The sequence below is a fragment of the Pristiophorus japonicus genome, chromosome 14, assembly GCF_044704955.1.
Source record: "Pristiophorus japonicus isolate sPriJap1 chromosome 14, sPriJap1.hap1, whole genome shotgun sequence".
NCBI classification, from domain to species: Eukaryota; Metazoa; Chordata; class Chondrichthyes; family Pristiophoridae; genus Pristiophorus; species Pristiophorus japonicus.
The window spans coordinates 39,401,137-39,418,312 of NC_091990.1; the positions used below are offsets into that span (position 1 = coordinate 39,401,137).

At 53.0% G+C, this 17,176-nt stretch overlaps 1 protein-coding gene across 1 annotated transcript in view; it reads left to right on the forward strand.

The window, feature by feature from the left end:
• The first annotated feature begins 638 nt into the window (after positions 1 to 638).
• The window catches only part of fhl3a (four and a half LIM domains 3a), a 107,007-nt gene continuing 90,469 nt past the window's right edge, over positions 639 to 17,176 (forward strand). The window contains exon 1 of the mRNA XM_070899183.1: positions 639 to 827. The gene's annotated coding sequence lies outside the window, so the exon portion shown is untranslated. The remainder of the gene's footprint in view (positions 828 to 17,176) is intronic.

Genomic DNA, 17,176 nt, shown 5'->3' on the forward strand with positions numbered 1-17,176 from the left:
AGAACCTGCTATGCCCCACCCAAATCGCAAATCTTGTTTCATCTTTCAGATGCTGGCTGCCCTGTGCATTTCTAGCACTTCCGGTTTTCATTTCAGATTTTCATCTACCGTGGTCTTTTATTTTAGCATTGTAAAAGATTTTTGAGGCTCAGTTTTTAAGCGCTGGAGATTGACTGTATATTATAGCTGCAATATGTCGAATTAGAATGGGCTACACGTACTGCAATGTGCTCTGTGATTCAAACCTGCTGCTCTGTTTGTGATGAATAGGAATAATTCAGCAGGGTTGCCAGAGATAAAATCCACAATTTGGTTCCCTGGAAGGTTGGAAGCTTTCCCGCTGGGATTCTCTTCAGGAGGATCCACCTACTTTTCATTTATCTTTTGAATAGCCTGTAGCAGTTGATACCATCAGATTGCTGAAGGCCAGCCAGAGTAGGTGTTGATAGTGCTATCGGTGTGCAGAGATCGACAGCGCCAAGGTGCCATTCAGTCACACCTCCCAGCTATGCCGGCATGAGTCAGTGGAAGGAGGAGGCCCCTAGTCAAAGTTGGTTAGTTGCTTGCTAATTACCTTGGCTTCGATACAAGGGTTTCAGGGCGGGATCCCGTGAGTCACTTCCTGTGCTTGTCGGGCCCCTATTCTTCCCTCGGTTGTGCCAGTGCAGTCAGACTCGAACTTGGTTGTCCTGCTCGCTGCATGTCCAACCGCTTCCCAAGCAGGAAAAAAACCCAGACAGAAAGCACTTCAGCTCAGCGAGGAACTGAAGTATTTATGTTAAAGCAGCACTTTGATCAGTGACTTGAGTGCTTTGAAAATACAGTTGGTGAGTGTCCAATTTTTTTCTCTCTCTTGAAAATCTACTGTCTCTGCTGCTTGTGACAAGCTGCCTGGGAGCATCTGGAGCTGTATGCCTAGGGTAGTGTTTCTAAAGATCCCTAAACGTGCTTTGCTCTGCAGATTGTCCTGGTAGAATGTGACACTTCCAGCCGTGTAAAGTCACTGAGGTCGTTGTTATGTGTAGATTAAAGCAGGGAAGAAACTAACAGCACACTTTGCTGGCAGCTTCTCCTTGACTATACACGGAATGTACAGTTTACAACTTCAGTCAAAGGGCAGTCTGTCTTTTTAGGCTAGATTCTGCTCCTGACCGCTGCAATTAGCCTTTGGCCCTTCAGGGCAAGTGGTCGTATTATAAGTAAAATACCATTAACCGTCACAGAGGTCTGCACCCCCAGCGATACTAGGAGACTACAGAACTGAGCTGCTGCACTTTATAGGGAAAACTGCAGTCGGGTTCTGTCCTGATCCCAGACACATGCTTACAGTGCTGCCCGGAATCGCATATTGATGGGCAGAGCGGGGACACCGGGAGAGTTTCCAAAGAGGGGAGTCACTGCTCAAGATGCAGAGCCCTTCTTTGAAGCCTGCACATTGGGAGTGCAGCATTAAACATCTGCTGTCAGCAACCGCAGACTGAGTCCTGCCCAGCTCCCGTTATCTCCAGTCCTGTACAGTATTAGATTACCAGCCCAGCATTCATCCCGGAGCTTCTCTTGTCTTCACAGAGCTCAGAAGTGTTTGGCAGTAGGGGCTGCCACAAGGGTCTGTCAGTCGGGTACAGAGGGTTTGTCAGAAGTTGGTGTCTTTGGCCTCGAGCTACAGTCAAGACCCAAGCAGCCCTCTACAATTTAGACACAAAGATTTTATTTTCCTGTGAATGTGCGGGGTTCACTAAATCCCGCTGCGGAGCCCTCCAAGATTATCCGTGCAACCTGCACATTATGTGACAGAATTGAGGGACTTATCAATTTCGCATGAGGTTTCAAATTGGAGCACAATTACTTGCAGTTTTAAGTGAAAACAGATTCGCTGAGCATTTAAAGATGGAGAGAAAATGAGACATGGGAGTCGAAGCAGTCAAAATAAAGGCAAGACAGCGTGGTTTGAGAACAATTAGCTTCTTAAAGGCAGGACTGGCTCTGAGTGCTGCACAGACCTGTAATTGGCAAACATGAGACCACTCCATTGCCTTTTCACGCAAATTTCAAAAATTCAGAGTGGTTTCAAGCGAGATGTATCTGCTTTCAGGACAACGTGAAAAGTGTGCAATGTAAATGAGAAAAGGCTTTGAGGAAATCCCTGGATCCTTGAAGTATTTCAGACTTCGCTGTTTGGGTGGTGATGGAGGGGGGAGTCTGGTGAAGCACTGGGTTTACGTAACCTTCCCTTGGGTGCTATGCTAACGCACTCATTTACTATAAATGGGTAAACGACTGCATTTAAAAGAATGGATCTCGATGGTAATTCATCAACCAGTGCTCCACCAGGAGCGATGTCAAGCTGGCTTAAATTGTACGTCACAGTATCACAATTCATGACTTAAAAAAAAAGATCTTTCTAAGATCTGAATAAAGATATTCACTGCACTTCAAAAAAAGGTATTTCATTGTGTAAAGCAGTTTGAGAGGTTTTGATGTAAACAGTATTTATATAAATTCCAATATTTTATTACAGCTTTCTAAAATAAATATTTTGGAATGAAATGCCGGTAATCAGAGTCAGAGGTTTCAATTTGTAATTTTTTCTTTAAAAAAAAATAATATGGAACTTTTTCTTCTGGCTTTCCACTAGGATATGTTCCACCTCTCCCGCGCCTCACCCAAGTGGTCAGTTGCCATATGTGAGTGGAGTAAGTGAGTGCAGCCAGGGTATTTGACCATGGGGGGGGGGGGGGGGAGGGAGAGGGAGGAGAGGGGACATTAAAGCCCAGGCAGAACATGACCCCAGCTGATTCTTGTCCTGTCTCTAACATGTGAGCATTGATGCAAATTGTATTACCCCCCCCCCCTCTAGTGCCACTCTTCCTGAAATGAACTAGTCAGCACAGATTGGGCATTTTCTTCATTGTACTTCATTGGCTGTAAAGTGCTTTGGGACATCCTGAGGTCATGAAAGGTGCTATACAAATGCAAGTCTTTCTTTATTTCTTTTGTGATTTTTTTGTTTTGCTAACTTGGAGTCCAAACCCTACACCAAACTTTCTGTTGACACCGGCCAAGTCTCTTCACACCCAAACACAACAGCAAACCAAATTACTAAATACAACACTTTTAAAATAATTTTACAGCTCTGTCCGTAACCTTTGGAAGGATCTGACCTGTAGGAAAGAAGCTTCTTGCGTTGCTTTGGATCAAACAGTGCTACAATATATAACAAGCACACACCAAAGTGTTTCCTGCCACTTTTGCTGCCCATTTATTTTATTCTGAAATTAAATTTGGAAAAGGTCTTATAACCTGCCTTGAAAAGAGTCAATATTACTGTGAAAAACAGAAGTTGCTCAGGGCCAACTGGGGGGATGGGGGTGGACATGGTGGGACAGTTGGGGGAGGAAGAGGGGGGTGATGGGGGGGGGTGAAGGGGGGGAAGGGGGGGGTGCTGGGGTGATATGGGGGGAAAGAGGGGGGTGATGGGGGGGAAAGGGGGGTGATGGGGGTAAAGGGGGGTGATGGGGGGGAGAAAGGGGGGCGATGGGGGGGTGGAATGGGGGGGCGATGGGGGGGGAAGATGGGGGAGAGGGGGGTGATGGGGAGGGGGGTGATGGGGATGGGGAGGGGGGTGATGGGGAGGGGGAAGAGGGGGGTGATGGGGAGGGGGGTGATGGGGGGGGAAGAGGGGGTGATGGGGGAGAAGAGGGATGGGGGGGGTGAGGGGGGTGGGAATGATGGGGGGGGTGGGAAGTGGGAAGAGGGGGTTATGGGGGGAGGGAAGAGGGGGTTATGGGGGGGAGGGAGGGGGTGATGGGGGAGGGAAGAGGGGGTTATGGGGGGAGGGGGGAAGAGGGTGATGGGGGTGATTTGGGGAAGGGGGAAATTGGGGGAGGGGGTGATGGGGGAGGGAAGAGGGGGTTATGGGGAGGGAGGGGGGAAGAGGGTGATGGGGGGAATTGGGGGAGGGGGATGATGGGGAGAATTGGGGAAGGGGGGGATGATGGGAATTGGGGAAGGGGGGGTGATGGGGGAGGGTGATGGGGGGAATTGGGGAAGGGGGGGGAATTGGGGGAGGGGGGTGATTGGGGGAGGGGGGTGATGGGAGGTAATTGGGCGAGGGGGTGATGGGGGGGAATTGGGGAAGGGGGGGTGATGGGGAATTGGGGAAAGGGGGGTGATGGGGGGGAATTGGGGGAGGGGGGTGATGGGAGGTAATTGGGTGAGGGGGTGATGGGAGGGAATTGGGGGAGGGGGGTGATGGGATTTGGGGGAGGGGGAATTGGGAGAGGGGGGTGATGGGGGGGAGGGGGAATTGGGAGAGGGGGGTGATGGGGAGGGGGGGGGAATTGGGGGAGGGGGAAGATGGGGGGAATTGGGGTGGGGGGAATTGGGGGAGGGGGAAGATTGGGGGAGGGGGAAGATGGGGGGAATTGGGGGAGGGGGAAGATGGGGGGAATTGGGGGAGGGGGGAATTGGGGGAGGGGGATGATGGGGGGAATTGGGGGAGGGAGATGATGGGGGAAATTGGGGGAGGGGGATGATGGGGAGAATTGGGGAAGGGGGGGGATGATGGGAATTGGTGATGGGGGGGAATTGGGGAAGGGGGGGGTGATGGGGGGAATTGGGGAAGGGGGGGTGATGGGGGGGAATTGGGGGAGGGGGTGATTGGGGGAGGGGGGTGATGGGAGGTAATTGGGCTAGGGGGTGATGGGGGGGAATTGGGGAAGGGGGGGTGATGGGGGGGAAGGGGGGGTGATGGGGGGGAAGGGGGGGTGATGGGGAATTGGGGAAAGGGGGGTGATGGGGGGGAATTGGGGGAGGGGGGTGATGGGAGGTAATTGGGTGAGGGGGTGATGGGAGGGAATTGGGGGAGGGGGGTGATGGGATTTGGGGGAGGGGGAATTGGGAGAGGGGGGTGATGGGGAGGGTGGGGGGAATTGGGGTGGGGGGAATTGGGGGAGGGGAAGATGGGGGGAATTGGGGTGGGGGGAATTGGGGGAGGGGGAAGATGGGGGGAATTGGGGTGGGGGGAATTGGGGGAGGGGGAAGATGGGGGGAATTGAGGGAGGGGGATGATGGGGGGAATTGGGGGAGGGGGATGATGGGGGGAATTGGGGGAGGGGGATGATGGGGGGGAATTGGGGGAGGGGGATGATTTGGGGATGGGGGGAATTGGGGAAGGGGGGGTGATGGGGGGAATTGGGGGAGGGGGGTGATGGAGGTGAATTGGGGGAGGGGGGTGATTTGGGGGAGGGGCTGATGGGGGGAATTGGGGAGGGGGTGATGGGAAGGGGGTGATGGGGGGAATTGGGGGAGGGGGATGATGGGGGGATTGGGGGAGAGGGGTGACGGAGTAATTGGGGGAGGGGGGAATTGGGGAAGGGAGGTGATGGGGGGGAATTGGGGAAGGGGGTGATGGGGGGGAATTGGGGAAGGGGGTGATGGGGGGGAATTGGGGAGGGGGTGATGGGGGGAATTGGGGGAGGGGGTGATGGGGGGAATTGGGAGTGGGGGTAATGGGGGGGAATTGTGGGAGGGGGTGATGGGGGGGATTGGGGGAAGGGAGTGATGGGGGGGATTGGGGGAAGGGTGTGATGGGGGAGGAATTGGGGGAAGGGTGTGATGGGGGAGGAATTGGGGGAAGGGTGTGATGGGGGAGGAATTGGGGGAAGGGTGTGATGGGGGGAAATTGGGGGAGGGGGGTGATGGGGGAAATTGGTGGAGGGGGGTGATGGGGGGAAATTGGGGGAGGGGGAAGTGAGTGATGGCGGGGAATTGGGTGATGGGGGAATGGGGGAGGGGGGAATGGGGGGAATTGGGGGAGGGGGCAATTGGGGAGGGGGTGATGGGGGGAATGGGGAGGGGTGATGGGAGGGGGAATTGGGGGAGGGGTGATGGGGAGGGGAATTGGGGGAGGGGTGATGGGGGGGGGAATTGGGGGAGAGGGGTGATGGGGGGGGGGAATTGGGGGAGGGGGGTGGGGGGGAATTGGGGGAGGGGGATGGGGGGGAATTGGGGGAGGGGGGTGGGGGGGAATTGGGGGATGGGGGTGATGGGGGGAATTGGGGGAGGGGGACTGATGGGGAATTGGGGAGAGGGGTGATGGGAATTGGGGAGAGGGGGTGATGGGGGGAATTGGGGGAAGGGAGTGATGGGGGGATTGGGGGAAGGGAGTGATGGGGGGGATTGGGGGAAGGGAGTGATGGGGGGGATTGGGGGAAGGGTGTGATGGGGGAGGAATTGGGGGAAGGGTGTGATGGGGGAGGAATTGGGGGAAGGGTGTGATGGGGGGAAATTGGGGGAGGGGGGGGTGATGGGGGAAATTGGTGGAGGGGGGGTGATGGGGGAAATTGGGGGAGGGGGAAGGGAGTGATGGCGGGGAATTGGGTGATGGGGGGAATGGGGGAATGGGGGGAATTGGAGGAGGGGGTGGAATTGGGGGAGGGGGAAGGGGGTGCTGGGGGGAAGTGGGTGATGGGGGAATTGGGGGAGGGGGTGATGGGGGTGGAATTGGGGGAGGGGGAAGGGGGTGCTGGGGAATTGGGGGAGGGTGGTGATGGGGAGGGGGGAATTGGGGGAGGGGGGCATGAGGAATTGGGGGAGGGGGGAGGGGGTGATGGGAGAATAGGGGGAGGGGGTGATGGGGGGGAATTGGGGAAGGGGGGATTTGGGGGAGGGGTGATGGGGGAATTGGGGGAGGGGGTGGTGGGGGGAATTGGTGGTGGGGGGGAATTGGGGGAGGGGGTGGTGGGGGGGAATTGGGGGAGGGGGTTGATGGGGGAGGTGGGGGGGAATTGGGGGGAGGGTGATAGGGGGGTGATTTGGGGGAGGGGGTGATGGGGGAATTGGGGGAGGGGGTGATGGGGGGAGGAGGGGGAATTGGGGGAGGGGGATGGGGGGAATTGGGGGGGAAGGGGGTGATGGGGGAATTGGGTGATGGGAGGAATTTAGGGAGGGGGTGATGGGGGGAATTGGGCGAGGGGGTGATGGGGGAATTGGGGGAGGGGGTGATGGGGGGAATTGGGGGAAGGGAGTGATGGGGGGGATTGGGGGAAGGGAGTGATGGGGGGGATTGGGGGAAGGGTGTGATGGGGGAGGAATTGGGGGAAGGGTGTGATGGGGGGGATTGGGGGAAGGGTGTGATGGGGGAGGAATTGGGGGAAGGGTGTGATGGGGGGAAATTGGGGGAGGGGGGGGTGATGGGGGAAATTGGTGGAGGGGGGTGATGGGGGGAAATTGGGGGAGGGGGAAGGGAGTGATGGCGGGGAATTGGGTGATGGGGCGAATGGGGGGAATTGGAGGAGGGGGTGGAATTGGGGGAGGGGGAAGGGGGTGCTGGGGGGAAGTGGGTGATGGGGGAATTGGGGGAGGGGGTGATGGGGGTGGAATTGGGGGAGGGGGAAGGGGGTGCTGGGGAATTGGGGGAGGGTGGTGATGGGGAGGGGGGAATTGGGGGAGGGGGGCATGAGGAATTGGGGGAGGGGGGAGGGGGTGATGGGAGAATAGGGGGAGGGGGTGATGGGGGGAATTGGGGAAGGGGGGATTTGGGGGAGGGGTGATGGGGGAATTGGGGGAGGGGGTGGTGGGGGGGAATTGGGGGAGGGGGTGGTGGGGGGGAATTGGGGGAGGGGGTTGATGGGGGAATTGGGGGAGGTGGGGGGAATTGGGGGGAGGGTGATAGGGGGGTGATTTGGGGGAGGGGGTGATGGGGGAATTGGGTGATGGGGGAATTGGGGGAGGGGGTGATGGGGGGAGGAGGGGGAATTGGGGGAGGGGGATGGGGGGAATTGGGGGGGAAGGGGGTGATGGGGGAATTGGGTGATGGGAGGAATTTAGGGAGGGGGTGATGGGGGGAATTGGGCGAGGGGGTGATGGGGGAATTGGGGGAGGGGGTGATGGAGGGAATTGGGTGAGGGGGGTGATGGGTGGAATTGGGTGAGGGGGGTGATGGGGGGAATTGGGTGAGGGGGGTGATGGGGGGAATTGTGGGAGGGGGGTGATGGGGGGAAATTGGGGGAGGGGGGTGATGGGGGGAAATTGGGGGAGGGGGGTGATGGGGGAATTGGGGAGGGGGTGATGGGGGGAATTGTGGGAGGGGGTGATGGGGGGAAATTGGGGGAGGGGGGTGATGGGGGGAATTGGGGAGGGGGTGATGGGGGGGAATTGGGGGAGGGGGTGATGGGGGGGAATTGGGGAGGGGGTGACGGGGGGAATTCAGGGAGGGGGTGATGGGGGGAATTGGGGAGGGGGTAATGGGGGGAATTGGGGGTGATGGGGGGAATTGGGGGAGGGTGTGATGGGGGGGAATTGGGGTGATGGGGAATTGGGGGAAGGGAGTGATGGGGGGGGGGGAAATTGGCGGAAGGGAGTGATGGGGGGAATTGGGGGAAGGGAGTGATGGGGGGAATTGGGGGAAGGTGTTGATGGGGGGGAATTGGGTGATTGGGGGGGGAATTGGGGAAGGGGGTGATGGGGGGGAATTGGGGAAGGGGGTGATGGGGGGAATTGGGGGAAGGGGGTGATGGGGGGGAATTGGGGGAAGGGGGTGATGGGGGGGAATTGGGGGAAGGGGGTGATGGGGGGGAATTGGGGGAAGGGGGTGATGGGGGGGAATTGGGGGAAGGGGGTGATGGGGGGGATTGGGGGAAGGTGTTGATGGGGGGAATTGGGTGATGGGGGGGAATTGGGGAAGGGGGTGATGGGGGTGATATTGGGGGAAGGGGGGAATTGGGGATGAGGGGGGAGATTGGGGGAGGTGGTGATGGGGGGTAATTGGGGAGGTGGTGATGGGGGGTAATTGGGGGAGAAGGGTGATGGGGGGAAATTGGGGGAGGGGGTGATGGGGGGGAATTGGGGGAGGGGGTGAATTGAGGAGGGGGGTGATGGGGGGAATTGGGGGAGGTGGGTGATGGGGTGGAATTGGGAGAGGGTGGTGATGGGGGAATTGGGGGAGGGGGTGATGGGGGGAATTGGGACAGGGGGGAAATTGGGGAAGGGGGTGATGGGGGGAATTGGGGGAGGGGTGATGGGGGGAAATTGGGGGAGGGGGTGATGGGGGGAAATTGGGGGAGGGGGGTGATGGGGGGAAATTGGGGGAGGGGGGTGATGGGGGAAATTGGGGGAAGGGGGTGATGGGGGAAAATTGGGGGAGGGGGAAGGGTGTGATGGAGGGAATTGGGGGAAGTGGGTGATGGGGAATGGGGGGAATTGGGGGAGGGTGATGATGTGGGGGAGGGGGGAATTGGGGGAGGGGGGAATTGGGGGAGGGGGAAGGGTGTGATGGGGAGGAATTGGGTGAATTGGGGGAGTGGGGGGGAATTGGGGGAGGGGGTGATGGGGGTGGAATTGGGGGAGGGGGGAAGGCGGTGCTGGGGGAAGGGGGTGCTGGGGGGGAGGGGGAGGGGATGATTGGGGGAGGGGGGCATGGGGAATAGGGGGAGGGGGTGATGGGGAATTGGGGGAGGGGGTGATGGGGGGAATTGGGGAAGGGGGGAATTGGGGGAGGGGGTGATGGGAGGGGGGAATTGGGGGAGGGGGTGACCTGGGGGATTGGGGGAGGGGTGATATTGGGGGGGGTGATGGGGGGGAATTGGGGAGGAGGGTGATAGGGGGGTGATTTGGTGGAGGGGGTGATGGGAATTGGGGGAGGGGGGTGACGGGGGAATTGGGGGAGGGGGTGATGGGGGGAATTGGGGGAGGGGGATGATGGGGGGGGGGAGGGGGTGATGGAGGAGAATTGGGGGAGGGGGGTGATTGGGGGAATTGGGGGAGGGGTTTAATTGGAGGAGGGGGATGATTGGGGGGAGTGGGGTGATGGGGGTAATTGGGGAGGGGGATGATGGGGAGGGAATTGGGGGAGGTGGGTGATGGAGGGGAATTGGGGGAGGTGGGTGATGGGGGGAATTGGGGGTGGGTGGGTGGTGGGGAGGGGGGTTGGGAGTGGGTGGGGAGGGGAAGTGGGTGGGGAGTGGGGGGGGGGGAAGTGTAGAAGGGAGGTGATGGAGGTGTGAGGGGTGATAAGTGGGGGCGGTGGGAGATGAGTGGGGAAGCGGGGAGGGGGGGTGAATGGGGGGGGGGGAAGTGAGGAAGAGAGGTGATGTGAGGGTGGGGGGAGGGGGGAGTGCGGAATCCAAGATAAGGACAGCAAGGTGCCTACTGTAATCTTTTCAACAAGTTTGTGAACAGCCCTAAATTGGCCCTGTGCAGGTTCTGTGTTGCAAGCCAATAACCTCACAGCTTCAAACTATTTAAGCTGTTATAGGTAATCCTTTTTTTTCCAAGCCGGCTTCACAAGATATGACACAGAAATAAAACTTCACAAAAACAGCACCAATCTTTACAATAACAACTTGTCATTTCGGGGGGAAAAAAATCCGAGAAAGAACTAAATATTCAGTGACACGGTTTTATTTAGCTTAATGGTTATTTAAAGGGGGTAGTAAATTTTAAAGTAATCTTGTTCGATTGATTAAAGCTGCTGTTTGCGTGCCTCGTTAGGATGGTGCTGTTGTCCTGGTGCGGTGCAATCTTGCCAGTTTTGTGAATGAACAATTGCCACGAGAATGTCCTTGCAGTGTCTCCCACTAAAAATATTCGACTTTACACAGAACCAGGCCACGATTGTGTTACAGGCCCAGAAATTCTGGCCTCCCAGGTCCGTATGGAGTGTGTACGGACCCGGGAAGGCATCGCAAAAGCCAGTTTTCAGCGCGCGATGCGCATACGCTGAAAACCGGCTTTGCCGATCTGTCAAGCTGGAACTTGACAGATCTTCCATATCTCGGTAGCGAGGACATTTGCAAGGGCAAGATTGCGGTATTTACCCATATCTTGCCCAGCAAATGTCCTGATAACTCTTGCGCCTGATAAAAGCAGGCACATAGCCTACTTTTACAGAAGTAAAAGTTTTAAAACACACTTAAAACATAAAAAATAAAATTAAAAAAACACATTTTATTTTTTAAAAACCCTCCCCACTACGTAAAATTTATTTTCAAGCATAATTTAAAAAAATTGGAAAAAAATCTATTTTTAATAATACATAAATAACTTTAATTTAAATTAATGTTAAATATGTAGTGTATTTTTTCTATTTTTTTGTTAATGTGTGTTTCATAATAATGGGAAATCCAACTTACGGAGTTCCCATTATCATGAATGAGCATATACTTTACCTTGATTGGCTGCCCAGAGCCATGTGACTGCAGCTCCAGCCCTGCACATGTCCTGACATGCACGCGCTGCGATGTGGAGATCTCAGGACCGGGAACTCGTGTGGGCGCAGCAGTTTCAGGTAAGTGCGTTTCTTTTTTCTACAATCCAGTCGAACGCCCGCAGGAAGGAGAAACCTAGATTTCTGGGCCATAACCTTTTGCACTACAATAAACTATGGTACTTTTGCAGTGCAAGTGTTACCTGGTGACTAACCGTCATCTTTGAAACTCTGTTGAGAGCTAGTTATTCTTGAAGCCTCTTCCAAATCACTTTGATGTCCCCTTAGTTTTTAGAGCCAGTAGAATGAAAGTATTAAGGTAATGTTCCTTCGTTCCTTCTCGGTTACTTGATCCTAAAAGACCCACAGGTCCCACTCCGTCCCACCCAGAATAATGGAAGTGAGCTTTTCACAAATGTTGCTGTTCTGGAAACTGCCTGGACTGATGGGTTCAGGCTGCAGGTGGGTGGCAATTAGGTGGGTGCAAAATGGCTGCTGTGATAGAAGATCAGAATTTCCCACCATCAAAATCCTGGGGGTCACCATTGACCAGAAACTTAACTGGCAACAAGAGCAGGTCAGAGGCTGGGTATTCTGCGGTGAGTGTCTCACCTCCTGACTCCCCAAAGCCTTTCCATCATCTACAAGGCACAAGTCAGGAGTGTGATGGAATACTCTCCCCCTGCTTGGATGAGTGCAGCTCCAACAACACTCATGAAGCTCGACACAATCCAGGACAAAGCAGCCCGCTTGATTGGCACCCCATCCACCACCTTCAACATTCACTCCTGGCTGCAATGTGTACCATCTACAAGATGCACTGCAGCAACTCACCAAGGCTTCTTTGGCAGCACCTCCCAAACCCGCAACTTCTACCATCTAGAAGGACAAGGGCAGCTGACACATGGCAACACCATCACCTGCAAGTTCCCTTCCAAGATTCCCACCATCCTGACTTGGAAATATATCGCCGTTCCTTCATCGTCACTGGGTCAAAATCCTGCAACACCTTCCTTAACAGCATTGTGGGATTACCTTCACCACACGGACTGCAGCGGTTCAAGAAGGCGGCTCACCAGCACCTTCTCAAGGGTAATTAGGGATGGGCAATAAATGCCGGCCTTGCCAGCGACGCTCCCATCCAGGAACAAATAATAAATAAAGAGCCATCTTGTTTTTAATATTTTTTATTATTTTGCCTGATGGTATTAAAATTGCAAAATTACAGAACCAACCACCAATAGCACCGATGGGTGGGGTTCGGCTCCATTATCACCAGAGGTTCCAGGTGTCATTCAGTCTCTGAGTTGCTTACATTCTGAGAACCAGGAAAGTAACATTTCGATGTTGGTTGGTGGAAGAAGGCTAGCTACAGTGTGAATAAAGGTGATAGAGAAATGAATCCGGGACCCTGGTTAACGGGGGGGAATTGTACCCGCTCCGTGCCTCAGGGAGAAGGTGCAAGTTATCTCCATTCAAGCCATAAATTCAAATTGTGAGGTCGCGCATGGGGCTTTCATCACAGAACAGGTGGAGGCTTAAGGTGATGGTTGCTTGTAAATCTTATTTTTCTGCCTCTAGCCTTTAATGTACAAAGGAGAGCAGAGACAGGGTTTTTATGAGGGGTGGGAGGTTAAGGAATGCTCTTGTTGAAACCTGACACACATACAGTATATGTCCGTTTTGGCTGGCCTTGTGGCTGCTAATCCCCTCTCTCTCATTTACACTGACTGCAATGTGCAGGGGATAAAGTGTGCTGGGTATGAACTTCAGTATACTGGCACAAATGGCTGCTCTCCAGAGGTGGGCTTTGTGCCAACTGGTCTTCAAAGCTTTGCAGTACAATCTGCTGCACAAAGTCACTCTGTTTTGCATGTGGGATTGCTAAAAGTTGGCGCTGCAGATGTCAGTGAGAGGCAATTGCTGCATTTTTGACCTGCCTGTTATGCCTTAAATCTGGATGGATGTGCTCTTCTGGTAGCCTAGTAGGTTAAAGCATTAACATAGAAACATAGAAAATAGGTGCAGGCATAGGCCATTTGGCCCTTCGAGCCTGCACCACCATTCAATAAGATCATGGATGATCATTCACCTCCGTACCCCTTTTCTGCTTTCTCTCCATACCCCCTGATCTCTTTAGCTGTAAGGGCCATATCTAACTCCCTCTTGAATACATCTAACGACTGGCATCAACAACTCTCTGTGGTAGACAATTCCACAGGTTAACAACTCTGAGTGAAGAAGTTTCTCCTCATCTCAGACCTAAATGGCTTACCCCTTATCCTTAGACTGTGACCCCTGGTTCTGGACTTCCCCCAATCGGGAACATTCTTCCTGCATCTAACCTGTCTAGGCCCGTCAGAATTTTATGTTTCTATGAGATCCCCTCTCATCCTTCTAAACTCCAGTGAATACAGGCCCAGTCGATCCAGTCTCTCCTCATATGTCAGTCCTGCCATCCCGGGAATCAGTCTGGTGAACCTTCGCTGCACTCCCTCAATAGCAAGAACGTCCTTCCTCAGATTAAGAGAGCAAAACTGAACACAATATTCCAGGTGAGACCTCACTAAGGCCCTGTACAACTGTAGTACAGACCTGAAGGTCCCAGATTCAGCTGTCCCGCAGCATTAGGGGGGGCTACAATTAGTCTCCGTGCCCTTGATTTAGGGGATGGAACAATTGGCAAGGATTCCCACTCCTGATTGCTATCCAATGACGCCTCCTGCAAGTGTGCTTATGTGACTCTGGCTGATGACACAAAACAGCTCCGCTGTGATGTTCACTAGAGTTGGAAAGCCTGGTGACTTTCACTGTTTTGGCTCACACGTGAAACAGACATTTGGGAAAGGGGACTGAGATCTACTGGATCTATGAGCTTGACCCACTGCAAGAGACCATGTCACTGGGAGAGGGTAGGAGAAAAGGGGAGGAAATTCTGCACTTTGAGGGTCAGATTGTGAGACTCGGGCTGTGCATGGCTCATTGGCTGTACGTTGGACACCCTCTCTCTGAATCTGACTACACACCTCGAAGTCATGGGCGTGCCACAAGAGCTCGCAGACTTACCAAATGTCAGCCATCTCCAAGCTATTCAGAAAGTGCTTTTGGCAAGTTCTCTGTGATTCTCAACATTTCTCTGACTCTGCTTTCTAATATTCAGCAGGGATGTCTCTCTGGGTCTCAAATGAATGACCCTCGAGTTCTGATGACTCAATTGTTTGCCTTGAGACTGGTTTAAAGAACAGTCCTCGGCAGGAAATAAAAATGTCATTTGAACATTTGCTTATGAGGGACAGATTTTCTCTGGTAACAGCTTGCATCGAGCTGTTAAATGTAGCTGTTAAGAAGCTCAAGTGGTAGAGTACTTGACTCCCAACAGAAAGATTGTGTAAGGTCACTTACTCAAACTCCCTCGCTTTCAGCCAGGCAGTGAGATCGAGCATGACTTTAGGAGGGAGACCTTCTCTGGAAGAATGAAATGGTGGGGATTGCTGGAAATGGCACTGGCAAAACTAGTCTTGTCATTCAGATTGCAAATCCTGAGAGTTGATCATCGAACATTATTAACACACCTTTCTCCCCCCAGTCATAGCTTGTCACCATCTTGATTCAGCCGTTTGGGCGGCAATACTGATGGTAACAGGCCCACAAAAAGGCTTCTTCAAAGTCTTTTGTTGCCACATCTGTACCGATCACTCTTACTGGGAGATGAAGCACTTGGATGATGGGAGTAAGTAAATCTAGGAGAGTCCTAAAGTGATTGTGAAAAGACACATTCAGTTTCAAGTGGAGAATATTATTATGTTATTTCAGTTACCTGTTGTCTGGATCTGGATAAACCTCTTCATATTGAATGCTGTTATCCACTGATTGCATTTTATGCAGTTTCTCTCGCATAATATTGTCGCAAAAACCTGTTTTAATGGATGAGACTAATTCAAATAGAACTTCCAAGTATTATAAAACACAGGTTGAAATTGTGGTGTGTGATATTAGTAATGGGCATAATGACAAGGGTACATGGAATTCCTATATCAGCCATTTTGACAAAAGGCTTAATGCCTTTGATAAAATAATGAACTAAGTGTAACTAATATCAACACGATTGCAATCAACTGTATGTGGGATTTTACTGAAATCTGTGGCATTTTCTTTGCCAATATACCCACTGCAGTGATGTTCGAAAGCAGTGTGGTGCCTTCCTACAAGCATCAGCTGTCCAGACCTGAGACACTGGCATTCTCCTGAAAGCACCAATACACCCTGGAACTTTCACACAACTGTTTAGGTTAGCATTCCACATGAAGCATATATTGCACAAAATGGGGTGAGTTAAAAGGTGTAATCTAATCCTGAATGTTTGCAAACGGCTTAAAGGTTACATCTTCAGGTTTATAATGTGAGCTGGACTGTTTTTTTTAATTAGGTGGGAGCTTTGTAACTCACTTGCAAGTATCCATTATTACAAGATGACTTGAGAAATGTTAAGATTTTCAACAAGAGTTTGACATGACGATGAGAAATGATGAACTGCAAATCACTGAGTATTGCTCTTTGGCAGAATGTCAAGTGATAAAATCCAGCAGTATAAATGCTGTACCTGTTCCACTGAATCCATGGGATGTTTGTGCAATATGTACTGCATGAGTGATAGGTATTGTATGTGTGGTTTGTGCAGTGTGCACTGCTTTAGATTAGATGGGGGTGCGGTATGTACTGCACTGTAATGAATGGCTTGTTGGGACTTGGTAGGTTGTACATCATTCGAGTCTTTCGAATTAATCTTGCAGTTGCCCTTGTCTATATATGGAATCACGATCAGGTCGGCATGCTCTCCCGATGGCTCAGTTACTAATGATAGTGTGTCACTAATCCATACGGTCCAGAAGGTCGCAGATGTGACTCCTGATTTGTGCCAATTTAACTGATCTAGCAGGGAGGGTGCTACAGTTAGACTCAGCGTCAGAGTTAGAGGAGAAAACCAACCAGGCCTTCCCCTCCTGCTGATCACTATCTGGTGATCCGTGTTGGAAAGTGTACATGTCGAATGTCAAATTAGGACTTTGGACTCAGCTGTGACACCCCTACAGTGGAATGTGTGATCAAAACTGTGAGCAGGAATATTCCTCACTTTTCCTGCTATCCTTTCCCAGTAGTATTGCTGTTGGATAGTGGTGGAAAATTGAGGTGGGAATCCTTGGGCAGGGCTCCCGTGTCATTGTTGTGGCTTCATGACTTTCCCAGTGGCTGATAACAGGAAGATTCCTCTGTAGTTGCCGCAGTCGGACTTGTCCCCTTTTTTTAAAGATTGTCACGATCACTGCATCTCTGAGATCTCCCGACATGCTCTCCTCCCTCCAGATGAGAGAGAAGAGGTCATGTATTTGCGTCAGTAGTGCCTCTCCGCCATACCTCAGTGCCTCAGCAGGGATTCCATCCGCTCCTGTACTTTGTTGTTCTTAAGCTGTCATATGGCTTTGTCTACCTCTTGCAGTGTTGGGGTTTTACTGAGGTAATGGCAGTTAGCATGCTGCGGGATGGAGTCGAGAACACTCGAGTCAAAGGCAGTCTCGATTGAGGAGATCTTCGAAGTGCTCCTTCCAGCGGGCCCTGACTTCCTTGATTGTCCTCAACCGTCTTCTCCCTGTAGCTGAGGAGCTCCTCCCGGAGTCACAGTGCGGATTTCGTCCCCTACGGGGCAAAACGGACATGATTTTTGCAGCACAACAGCTGCAAGAAAAATGCAGGGAACAGCACGAGCCCTTATACATGGCCGCCTTCAACCTTACAAAGGCCTTTGACACTGTCAATTGCGAGGGTCTATGGAGCATCGTCCTCCGTTTCGGATGCCCCCAAAAAGTTCATCACCATCCTGCATGCCAGACACGAGACTCCCAAAGCAAGCGCTCAACTTGGAACTCCTTCACAGCAAATGAGCCAAAGGTGGGCAGAGAAAACGTTAGAGACACC